The following is a 13,493-nucleotide window of genomic DNA, read 5'->3' on the forward strand; positions in this document are numbered from 1 at the left end:
GTGGGACACCTGCGACTAACCGCTTGAGCTATGGCGCGGCCCACACAATCGAAGTTACTGCAGTACAATGTTCATATACGTTCCTGGTTACCTCTCTAGCTCCTGAACCCAAGAGACGACTATTTCCCATATCAACGATACAATACAAAGTGTAAGTACTTGCAATCCACAAAAATAGTGTTTTGGTTAAGAAATTGATCCCAAACGGAAGGCCTTCCACGTCAGAAATACATAGTATCTGCCACACAACACGCAAGGTCTACTGTGGCTTTGGAAACAAATAGTAATCATTACTAACTTCATGGAAAAATCCTTGAGAGTCAGTAACAGCCCACCTACTCAAATCCACGGACTCTTCTGAATACAAGTCCTCTGTGTTCTCAAGAGCGAGTTACCAGTCTTTATGCTCTAAGTAAGATTAAACCACATCTTCCCACCTCATTCCTTTATTTTAACGGTCCCTTAACTTCAGTAGTTTAAAACAGGGAAAATAAATAATCCCTTAAAGTTTTCCGTCCATAAATCGTTCAAGCATCCCTGTATCTGTATGCAACATGCTCCGTCCCCTTTAATTTGATCACGGTAAGAATATCTGCTTAGGAACAGAGAAAATGAAACTCTCGATATGCAATTTTTGTCCAGTCCTCTTTCACTTTCTCCCTTTACATCCAAACAATCTCCCCAGCATCCACTTATCAAACATCCTCAATGCATGTTCTTCCTTTATTGTGACACACAAAGCAACGAGTAAAACTGTAGTTTGGTATATTGTAACCGAATAATAAATTCATATCGTATAGGGAGATTATTTTTGTTCGACATTTGTGCGCAAAGCAGTCCGAAAGCAACTGACAATGCGTGGGCAAAATCAAAGTGGTCCATCTGCCATAGCAACGTCCCTATGACTGATACATACGCTACGAATGGACTGCCTATACCTTCGGTATCAAATGGATGAATGTGGCGAAACAACAAATTTTATACTTTATACGTCAACTGGTTCACTGTAAGGCTGGGGCCACACGAGCGCACAAAATGCGTCCGTTGTAACGAACGTCGTGACGTCCAGTATACAAATAAACAAGAGAGGCGAATGCTGTGCTTTCTTCTGGCTCCGTTGCAGACAAAAAACTACGCACCGCATTCTGCAACTGTGTGGTGTCCTCAGCAACGTCCGTCATAAAATACGTTCGTTGCAACGGACGTACTTCGTGCGCTCGTGTGGCCCCAGCCTAAACCATTCTTTACGTCTGTCGCAAGAGAATCACCATTTGAACAAAAACTCTTTAGATAACGTCGAATTTGTTCATGTAACGGATTTTCCTATTTACCATGAGGCCTCCTTCCCCGGTTCTTTATTATCCATGACCACTTTCAGACAACTAACTGCTTTCGACTGCACCAGTCCTTCGGTACCTCATAATGCAGAAATAATGTAAGAACTGCATATGGTCCTCTGCTTTCAAACAACTACATAACCTAGGAGTTGCTGAGTTATTTACTGGTAGTTACGCATTAGCTTGTATTTCGATCGCCAAAATGTATGCTATTACACATATGCACACACACACACATATCAGTCCAATATGTCAACTTCCTTGTATTGATGCAAGAAGTCAGACAAATGGAAAGCTCACTCTACCTGCGGGGACACGTGCAAACTCCATCCAGGTTTAAATTACGTGCCTAGACAACATTCATATTATACCCTTATACGAAGGAAATGTGGAACTCGAAACGTAAAAGTATAAGCTGAAAAGCTACGGGTATTTGTCCTTCGTAATTCCAGCTGATCTTTGCTACAGCTGGCAATGGGCCAGGGAAGGCTGTATAGTCTACTGATAACTGCTTAACGAGAAAACTTGACTCTCAAGCTAACCGGTCCTCCGTGCTCACTTTTCGGTGGAAATGCTGTTATGGATATCCACGGTATCGACACAAGAAACTGTTTAGTATTCGCGAGTTTACGTGAGCCAACAAAACGAGAGTCCAGCGTTAACCCGTTCACGCAAGAACGACTTCCTGTTAGCAGACGTTCGCAAAACCACTAACGCCGTTTTCTTCGTCCACTTGAGAGATACCAAAAAATGGCGGTTTAAAGGTTATCGCAGTTCAACAGAAACTCTGGCTAACCTCCTGAATGATAAGCAGTTTATCAATGTGACATACTTGCGGCACGTGTTCCAATGCACTCACAAAGACGCCAGTTCTTGGCGTGACAGACATTGATTCGCCACCGTTACACAGTTAAAGGGCTTAAAAGGCTCAGTACTGATTTTTCCCCCTTGTGTTAGTGTGGTGGAGCCTTCCTAACGTTACTAGACGGAGCTCATACTGCATTGGCTCATGACTCAAAATATCTTCGACGGCTGAGTAATAACAGCGAAGCAACTTGGTACGATATGCTAACGAGGAATATGAGTTATGCGTTTCATGTAGGGTCTGTGATGGAGATGCTGGGGGCTGCAACATCGGAATATCGCTGTATCAAGATCGCAGGCGACCGACAGATGTGTTTACAACGATACAACCGCAGTCTGCTGGATACTGGTGCATTTATGGCGTGGCAGACGCAAACTCCAGAAGGAAGAGAGCGGGGTGTTTATGCTGTACATATGTACTAATCCATCGACTATATAGCACCCGTATAGTGTCGTATATGATATGGGCCTCCCATTAAAGATGCAGTTTGACGTATGCTACATGAGCAGTTGTATTCTTTTCGTGTGCTACTTGCACAAGAGTTACTGCCAGACGGAAATAATCTTACTCTCCAGTTCTGTCGATGGCTCCTACAAAAAAAAAAAAACTATTGATGAACCTTTTTTTTTTCGTGCCATGTATTGTAAGCTGAGGCAACAATCACCAGGAGTGGCGTGACAAAAACCTACATGAATGGTGCAATCGTTGATGACTTCCAACGAGATCATACATGATGTCCAATAGTCTCGGTGCTTGAACGAACACTTCTCTTTTACTGGAGTACGCACCCTTAGGGCGAGGGCACACCAAGGAAACTGGCAACCGCAATTTCCGAGAATTGTTATTAGTCTTAGTTGAACACGTGTTACTGCATGGAGCAGCGCAAATTGAGGAAAACTGCGTTGCCGTTGCCGACAATTCTCGGAAATTGCGGGTACGTGGCGGTTGCCAGTTTCCTTGGTGTGCCCTCGCCCTTAATGTTCGTGGGGGGCATGTGGTTTCAGCATGACGACGTCCCTCGCCACTTTTCATGTGAAGGGCGTAACTGAACAACCATTTTAAGACATATGAATCGGACGTAAGGTACCCGATCGTCTGGCTTCTTAAGCTCCTAAGAAAAGGATTGTGAGGACCTGACCAACTTCATCCTCGCAGATGCGACAATCGGGGACCAAACTAGACAACTGCTTCGTGTCATAAAGTCATTTCGGCTTCGCTGCGAAGAGTAACGTGAGTTGAAGACTTCTTAAGCTCCTAAGAAAAAGATGGTGAGGACCTGACCAACTTCATCCTCGCAGATGCGACAATCGGGGACCAAACTAGACAACTGCTTCGTGTCATAAAGTCATTTCGGCTTCGCTGCGAAGAGTAACGTGAGTTGAAGATAACACTTGCAAGCAAATAAGCAGAACTGTGCGCAGTCCCCATTATACGATCACATTACATGTAAATATAAGGATGCATACATGAATTGTCAATTATTACATTTTCTTAACAATTAGCTAAATATCACGATTCCACAATAGCCACGAATCATTCAACAATTTATATACATTCTCTGCTCTAAATTATCTCCAAAACAGCCATCTAAATCTCTGGCCACAGAAGTCACTATTACCCTGTACATCCTGCAATCGTTGTAGACACTGGACTTGTATGTTACTAAATATGAGATTGGCAGTGGGCTTTACCAAATGACATAAACACTGTTATTCACACATTCATCAAATCCATACAGATTCAATTACGAAATTTAAACTAACTTCCATGTTCAACAGTAATGAAAAAAAAATTGATCTGTACCAGCACAGAAGACTTCAACGCAAAATCCCCTAAGAAGCAACCAAAGAGTACGCGAAGAAGTGACTGAACTTCCTTCCGGTAGCTTGGATCGTTGTCTAAACAATACAATGACGTAAATCATATTCAACTTACTGTACGAATTTGAACTCTAGTCGATGGGGCGGTGTCAGCTAACCACTGGTTCTCTGTACTGCGTATCAACGAGGATTATATATGAAGATGAATAAAACATCCTCTTCGCATTCACTTCATAGGCCTAATCATAATCTCAACATTGTTCAATACCATGGCACTTACGCCGCACCTTTCTCTAAATGCAAAGATTCTTAATGAATCCAACGACTAAAGCTTCCTAGTTACACTTCGCATAAATCACAGCAACGTACGCACACTTCTGCTAGCAATACAAGTGCACCATTGTAAAACAGAACGGGTAAATCTAACAAAAGATGGCGGACAGGCTGCCCATACTGGCGGTACCACTACCACGCAAGCATCGACCATTTCTCTTCGCTCGTGGCCATGTCTGGCTACAAACTAAACCAACTGGCGTCGCACCCAGCAAGGGAACAAGAAGAGTGCACACACGCGGGGAGAGGGCAGAAGGAGACGAACAGGAACCGCCAGCCGAGCCGGGCCATGGTCACCCACTCTCCATCAGCTGACAACTAATCGAACTCGGTACAAGACGTGAAACAGTTCGGAATAAAAAAAAAATCAAAATCAAATATGGATGCACGGTAATAAATACGCACACCAACTGCACGGAAAGAAAGCGAATCCAGCCTGGCAATATACTATGAAGAGGCCAATATTATACATGCTCATTTATTGCAAATACAGTTTTATTGTTAAGAGAAACTATCAAGAGTACAGAGATATTACAATGCGCATTTCCTTGTACAAATGAATGTCAATATATTTTATGAGCCACATACTGTCATACGCCAGTAAGCTTCATTCAAAACAGGGCCCACCAACAATTGTTGCAGAGTGTACTGTATCGTCACTTTCGTGATATGCAGACAAGCAACTGGGCATAACCTTCCATTTAAGCTTTAATTTCATTATCAAAGTTCAAGCAATGAATTGTAAAAATAATATAACAAAACAAATAACAGTGCGTATATATTGCGTTTAAAATAGGTGAAAATAAAATCCAGTACCATTCCTCTATAGCAATATTCTAAATATCTCAACACAATTTTATAAAAAATCATAGCCATGCAGGCTTCAAAGGTCCACGTTTCTCACTCTGATCGCAATTTGTCAAAAACACAAGTCATGTTCTATTCAGCAACACCACAGACGAAGAATACTTTTTCTTTCTCCATATTCTTACATATATAACGTCCATCTAGAAATCGCACTGACTTTCTCCAGTTATTTCCACAACCGCAAACTTCTGTAGTGTTGAGTTCTTGTGTTAATATCACATAAGCAATATTTTTACTAACATATTCAGTCAAGATTATGATTTCCTGGAACATGGCGTCTTGTAGTTTAGTTCGGTCTTCTGAATGCAGCAGGTTTCTCTGAAACCTTGGTACTCCCTGCCAAATTAAACAGCATATCTCAGGAGGCCGTAATTCTGGCTCGCAGTGCTGCAAAAGCCGAAATCTTACATCTCATTTTGATGACCTTACTCCCTACACAAACAGCCTGGTTCGCCAAGCCACATCCCCCCCCCCGNCTGAATCCACTACTGGGATGCAATGAGACTGCAGAAATGGGTAGAAACAAAGCAGAGGCTAAGCAGGTTTTATTGCACTAACGGATCAATGCATAAGTATCCATGCTGCTGGATCTTTCTTGAGAAGTAGGTACTTGCTCAGTCAAATTCCCTGCCGTTTATGGAACCTGATGGTTTAAACAACCCATATCTGCGGCCTTTTGTCCTTCCCCCAAACACACACAATTGGTGTAAGTTACATATACACGCACATATCTTGCAAGAGATACTGGCAATTCAAATTCGGCAGCAAAAGTGGTAAAACTGCTTGATCCGCAGCCATAGAAAATAATATATAAAATTACCCATAATGAACTTCTGTTGCTCTTATAGAGCAGTTCTAGACCCATAATGGGATTATGTGGTACAACCGAGGTAAATAAATCTTCCATAATATGTGTAACAGAAAGTTGAACTGAGGGCAGAGGCAGGGAAATGAAAGAAACTACTGGCAATCATTAATTGCTCATAACACACACTAAAAGAATATTCACCCTTTGCACAGCATGACGTGATAAAACTGGGTCTGCATATGTGTATTAAAACTGTCACTTCCATAGAAAACATCCGCTTAATATTAATAGCTTAGTACAGCATTTCTGACAATAGATGGCATCAAATGTGACACATGAATGTTTAAAGAATAGTCATTCAAATTATCTATACCCGAGGTCTTCTGAAGACAATTTGAGAAGTACTGTGGGTTTTTCTGTGTAACTGCATTTCCAGTAGGTAGTTAAATGGTGGGGCTTGGAGTTAAGAGAATAATGCAAGAATTTAAAAGTGGTACTCACTAATCAATCATTTAGATTGGTTCAGTGTCTACTCTTATCAAATTGTAATTTCTCACTTTCTGACATGTCTGTGCCCTTTGTAACTCACTGCCTCACAATCTTTCCTAATAGAACTCTCCATATTTATAACAAATCACTCAGCTTCACAATCATCCCCACTTCCTTCAGCCTCCAAGTAACATTCAATGTTTTTTGCATGGCAACATCTTAACACCTACCTGTCACAAGTTACTGAACTTAAATGACACATACTGTGACCCAACCCAGTTTGTCACCATGCCTCACATTATACTTATCGGGTCATGTTCTGGAAGATAAGGTTGGAACTGTAGAACACAAAGAAGACAATGTTCTTCAATGATTGAATCTATCCTGTAAGCTTTAAATTAGGTTCACTGATACTACAGTCCCAACCAGAATAGATACGAACAAAATACGAATGCAGGAGATATCCCAATCACTAAACCATTCATGTGTATCTTCTTCCACTGGATTTGATATGAGACTAATCGGCACATTATGGTACAATGCATTAAAAAATACTATGGAAAATTTGGTATAGTGTATCCTGCAGCCACAGCAGAAGGCTGTCACTCTTCATTTCAGTACGATAATCATTTGTCCATTCACTGGGTTTGAATACCAGTAAGCAATTTGAAAAAAGAAAACCTGATTCCCTACTGGCATGTATCATCATTAACAACACAACAGCAGACCTCCGAGCTTGTCCCCGTGCTATAATACGAGGGCACCAAGCACGTTATGTGGGAGCTGTATATGCTCCAGCACCATACAAAATTTATCTCACTTCTTCCCTGTGCTTCTTTATTCTCCTGAAGAAACACAGTCTTTTGTTATCTTGTATCCTGTTTCTCAGTTATTATAGTCTTACTGTCTTTTGGATTTTTCCACTGAAAGTTTTGGTAATATTTTGCATGAGCCCATTCGAACCACTTCCAGTGAAGCCAAAATGCCTTAGTAATTCCAAGCATAATCTTTTTAAAGTATCCCTTCAGTCAATGCAAAGTTTTGCAGTTTGGTAAATACACCTTCACAAAAATATCCTGTGTTTTGGATGACAGCTTGTTCATCTTTCCTGGAGAGAAAATCATGTGCCTGGATCTTCATAGAATTCTTTACTATTTTGCCTTTCTGCAAATAATACTTCCCACTGTTTTTTTCTGAAACTTTAGGGGCACCTTTGTTCTTACCCCAAATGTCCTTAATTGTATACAGAGGCTGAGTTCTGCATTGTTTATGAAAGTCTGCACATTCTAGGTAATCTTTCTTGAATGACTGTGCAATGTTTTAAAACTGAGCTTTCTTAGAACAGGAACAGTTTAGTCAAAAGTAATGTGTACAGTGTTCATATATCTGTGTCACTGAAAGCTATGACCACAGTGCTTATAGAAGTCTGTAATAAAGCAAGGAGCTTTGTCCTTTGCAAACAAGAGAGCAACATAGCAACCATGTATGCCACATACACTGACTCCAGTCTCCCTATTGACACAAATCCATGCATTCCTTCAGCGCAGTGCTATGATATCGGCACAGCACAAGGGATTTCCCGGTAATCTGCACTGCTATGTAACGTTAACAGAACAATGGCTAAGACCGGACTGCCTATGCAGCAACTATGGCGATGTCATGAGTCAGGGAGAGGAAATAATGTGGACTGTTAAGCCATCGTGTTCTGCTTCATGGCAAATCTATTTAGCACGTGAAACAGAACTCAGCAGTTTGTAGGCTCTGGCTGACAGTAAAAAAAGTTAAGGTATCCCTGCAACAGGCTGTGGAGGCCCACAGGGTTGTGAGAAGTTGAGGCTCTCACATTTTCTAACGATCGGCTCATAGATGACGGCAAGGTTGTCAGCCCTACGTGCCAGCCGCCCTTACCCCCAAGAATATTCCTGGTACTCATTTCTGTTAGAGGTTGAGTCAACCCCAGGGCCATAGTGTGGCTGGAAGGATTAGGTAAATTGAAAAAATCCTTGACCTCATTAGGATTTGAAACCACTACCTTCGGGCTCGTAGCAGAGAGCTTCAACCAACTACACTACCGCATGCCCCTAGGCTTTGGCTGAGAGACAAAAACAAGTGTAAATACATATATCTCATACCTAAAATCCCCACATTCTGTAATTCCAGAACTGTGTTGTATGATTTACATCACAGTAGCAACGATCATCAAATTTCATCCAAGATTGCCTCGAATGTAAAAAGTAACATCTAATTTGCTATGAGTGAATTCTAAGCATTGTAATTGTTCAAAGTTTCAATGCAAAATCATAACACTCTGCCAATGCTACTGTTTCAATAAACAGTATATCAAAAGAACACTCTCAACAATCTTACAATATAGCAACAGTTTTAAAAATCTAAGAAGTGCCTGAAAAGGATCACAGAAATAAACAGTTTTAATATTTCAAAATTATATTAATAAAATAATCAGTACTCACACAAAAGTGTTCCACTTCATGGATCCTTAAATCATTCCTTACTAATACACCACCAACAAGTTTTTCTGATGACAATAGTTTGTTGATTATGTGGAGGTCAATGTTTACTGCCTGCACACTCTTCCCTCTTTACACACACACTTCACACTGCCCCCGCCCTGTTGCCCTAGTCGCTATTACAGCAACTGTTGCAGAATAAAAAAAGTCCCATTTGTGCACAATTCTGTATAAATCATGAACTAAGTGAAATTGCATTCCTGCCACTGAAGTTAAATAAATAAATTATTCTGGCACTGATACATGAAACAAACTTTTGCTACACTGAATGTGACATGGCTGCATGACTGGAGGCTGCAGAATGAATAGTTCTGGGAGATGACAAAATATTATGATTAATTCAGTTTCCTAATTCTGATGCGAATGCTAACAAACCATACTTTCAGATTGGGGTATAAATAAAAGATTTTAACATCTCAGAATTAAAAAGTTAAGGTGCCTAACATTTCACTGATAATATAACCTGCTAAATGAGGCACTACATGGAAGAAACATTCTTTGAAATTGTCCAGCATAACTAAAAAAAAAAAAAGGTTTGATTCCGCACACATCCTCCCCAATCCAATTTGCCAGCAGAATGCTCACATATGCTTTCCCCTCTTTTTACATAGTTTTATCAACTTCTGCATATGATGACCATCAGATGGGTACAGCCACAATAAAAACAGGCAAACACAATTTTCAGAATTTCAAGCATGGTAAGAATGTGGCGCTCTTCACTCAAACTATGCTTTCTGAAGGGCCAAAGAACAATTTCATGAAGTATCCTCAATTATCAAAAGTTACTCAGTAGATTGATTTCATCGGGGTATCTTCAATCACATGTTATGTGCTTCTGAAGTATTCATACAAATATGTCGTGACTGAAGTAAACAGTTTCAACAAGCCTACTCAGTACTTCCAACAACTTTCCCACCATATTACATTCTCTACACAGAAAGGGCTGTAACATTAATGTATGTTCAGTGGCAATGATGACAACTGCTCCAATTTTTTTGCTTAATCACTGTGTGTACACTCCAGCCAAAATAGATCGGTTATCAATTTCCTTTCATCGACAGAAAAAAAAAAAGGACTCTTCATACATGGCATATCGCTATTATACTAAATTAGGTGGGGTCACAGAGTTCACAGAAGCAAAAGTTGTGACATTTTGTCTCTTCTTCTTCTCACAATCCATTCATCATGGCAATCCATATTTGAACTATAGATTACTTTGTGTAGAATCAGAAACAGTAGTGTCCAATTAAATTTCTATGTGGCAGTTGATTAATAGTGCAGATACAGTATAAGTGAGTACTGCAGGTGGAGATACTTGAAGGCTATTGGAAGGGAGAACAGGGAAGTTAAAACCTATTCTTCACATCTCAGAATTCTCCAACCTCAATGATGCAAATATAACTCCATGGCATTAAATTGCCACTCATGACTACAGTTCTACACTCAAGTAATGGGAGGTGGTTACAGTAAGGATGGCATATCATTTAAAGAATCCCGTAGTATGAAACTGTGGATAATATGTGTGGGAGGCAATATGCAGTGACTAGCTGTCCAAGATTTCGTGGCCACAAGAAAATTGAATCATACAGGTTAATCCCACAATATATGCTCAGAACACCTCAACAAAATTGAGAACTGAATTGCACATGGAGTGAAAATTTTAAATTTATTTTAATTTGATGGCCTTTGTCTTCCCTTGCAACATATACAAAAAAAAAAGGATCCTACCATGCCCTGGAGAAGTATATGATTGCTGCGGAAAAAACGACTGAAGTAAAGTTCAGATGGAACAAAGACGAGCTGATGTGACTTCACGAGCTGTCCGTGGTGGAAGCACAACATCCATAACCATACAGCTTCAAAGTATTATTTCCAGGGTCATCTGCAAAAATACAACACACATCAAAACCATTAAGAAACGTGTTTTTATATTTTCGTTACTTCCTCACTAAATTTTCAGGCTGCATACAGCCCACAGTTTTGGTGTCACGGTTAAAGTTTGCAGAATACAGAATCCACGTGCTTATGTGTTTAACATGATTTCTTATGATACATTTTACATACACCATTTTATACTGCAGGCGTAATGCACAATACTGCTTTCTTAGCCCTTGAAAACAGAACCACATACCCATTAAAAACATGCAGCTGTGTAATTCCGAAGGCATACGATATGACTTATACCAAATCTATTATTCCTTGACATTTATTTTACAGAGGGAGTTCACAATGTATTTTCATATTTACAACTGTCTACAAATACGGCAACTACACCCACCGACGGACCAATTATAATTGCTATGCTACGAGAAAATGGCGACTTTCGTGCCGTTCCGCTTTCAAATGATTAAACTACACGTTATAATCAATACCGCATTCCAATGCTTCACGATTCAAGTTGTTTCACAACACAAATTATGATATTTTGCATACAACACTACTTACCATGAACTCTTTTTGCGTGACAATATATTCCCTTCAAAGCACTGATGACAAGGCATTCCTCTACAAAACAGACACGACCGTCATGTGATTCGACTTCTGAATTCTGATTGGCTTTCAATGCCAGCTGTTTTAACTAGACTTCGAATAAACAAAACTCTGATGATAATTAAACGAAATTTGAGCTTGCTTTATAAAAACGGAATATAGTTGCGCTCTTTCCTCTGTATAAGTCAATAACCAAACATATATAGCGAACATTATTGTCTTGAAACATAATCACATGCCTCTTCATCCACCTTTCTATTACATACCAACATGCAGAACACACATTTTGAAAACAAACTTGCATAATTCTGACCCCCGTTAAGAATCCTGTACAATGTTGTACTAAAGAATATTAGCAGGAACCATACCTACCCTTTATTATTCCTCAGTTAAGTACCTTCCACCTCTACACCATACAATATTATCGCAAAATACCCCTTCAGGGAATTCTGTCACAGAGTATACACACAAGGAGTCTACCAAGCCTACATAAATCTTGCCTTGGCCACTTCGTGACCAGAGAATACATTCAAATCTGTAGATACGCACAATATTCATGTTATTCATCTCAGTCATGTGCAGTCAATGGAAATATTCGAAAGGGCAAGGGAACACCAAGGAAACTGATAATCGCAACGCAACTGCTGTTCCGAGAAATGTCGCCGATCTTCCATTGTAGAAGGTATGAGGGGTGAGCCATAAAATTGGCCCTAGCACTACGACCTTCAATGGTCTATTGTACTTCCACTTTGGATTAGCCCTTTATTAATCCTACACTTCGAATGAAATGTAGGACGTCATAAAAGTCTCTTGGTTCCATGAAGAATTGACCCAGGTGGTGATATTTTAAATAAGCTATAGCCTCAAAATCACATAAGATGTGTATTGCTGATTCATCTGCTTGTAGGCACCTCTCACAAGTTGGATCCTCTGTCAGTCCCAATTTGGAATGGTGTCATTTTAGGTGGCAGTGTCCAGTAAGTATTCCTACCACCCATCTGAGTTGATTTCTGTTTAATTTTAACATATCCCTCGTTCTTTTGACAGAGCCTCTTGATATAAATCCTTTTGCCTGTTTGAGTCCAGTTATGGAATCCCAGTTTTTTTTTTTGGTGATATCGATTAGTTCAGTCCCTGATTGCTTTCTTGTCAACTCCAATTGAGATGCCGCAAGCTGGTTCAGGTCCTATGAACGGCTGTTCAGATCCTTTTCTTGCCAGTTGATCTGAGGTTTCATTCCTTACAATACCCTCTTGACCTGGCAGTCATATCAGTCATACTCTGTTATGTCTGACCAGTTATATGAGGGATTGGTGGCAGTCCCAAACCAGTTATGAAGCGATTTGGTGTGTACCAAGTGCTTTAATTGCAGCTTGACTGTCTGATAGAATATAGATGTTCCTATTTCTATAGTTCCTATCTAAATTCTCAACTGCGCATGCCTTAATGGCATACACCTCTGCCTGAAATACTGTTGTGTACTGACCAAGGCTGAATGTATGCTTCAGCTTCATTCCATCACAATACACCCCAGCTCCAGTGCCCTTATTTGTCCAGGAACCATCTGTATACCAGATTAATACCCCTATTCTGTCAGGTTGAAACCCCTCTTTCCATTCACTTCTATCAAGAAATCTGATCGTGAAGGGTCTATCATAAACATGTTCATGTTTCAATAGCATTTTATTAGATCCCATCTGTAGGATGGGTTCTTTTTTCATGTCCTGGGTCATGTATGCATGTCCAAAACTTCGGATTTCGGTCTCCATTGATTATTGCAATGTAATCTGTAATTTCCTAACTTGGCCTCTGCTTCCATCTGCAAATGCTATGGAAGGAGTCCTGGTAGGATTTTCATTGCAGCTGTTGGAGCTGTTCTCATTGCTCCCGTTAATTCCCAAGCAGGCTGTCCTTTGCAGTTTGCTAAGTTCTACCTGACTTGTCTTGAGTTTAACT

The 13,493-nt window shown here is 40.2% G+C and overlaps 1 protein-coding gene across 5 annotated transcripts in view; it reads right to left on the reverse strand.

Annotated features, from left to right (window-relative positions):
- LOC111862328 (AN1-type zinc finger protein 6) overlaps positions 1 to 12,003 on the reverse strand; it is a 70,111-nt gene extending 58,108 nt beyond the window's left edge. For 2 of the 5 annotated variants that reach the window (XR_002842406.2, XM_023847617.2), the window contains exons 1-2: positions 11,493 to 11,595; positions 10,776 to 10,929 (exon numbers count right to left, since the gene is read on the reverse strand). The gene's annotated coding sequence lies outside the window, so the exon portion shown is untranslated. Of the gene's footprint in view, positions 1 to 4,137; positions 4,563 to 8,990; positions 9,176 to 10,775; positions 10,930 to 11,492; positions 11,596 to 11,909 lie in introns of those variants that run through there. The other 3 variants (XM_023847618.2, XM_023847619.2, XM_023847621.2) reach the window with 3 other exon arrangements.
- Positions 12,004 to 13,493: the final 1,490 nt, after the last annotated feature.

The sequence above is a fragment of the Cryptotermes secundus genome, unplaced genomic scaffold (genome assembly GCF_002891405.2).
Source record: "Cryptotermes secundus unplaced genomic scaffold, Csec_1.0 scaffold408, whole genome shotgun sequence".
Classification (NCBI taxonomy): Eukaryota; Metazoa; Arthropoda; class Insecta; order Blattodea; family Kalotermitidae; genus Cryptotermes; species Cryptotermes secundus.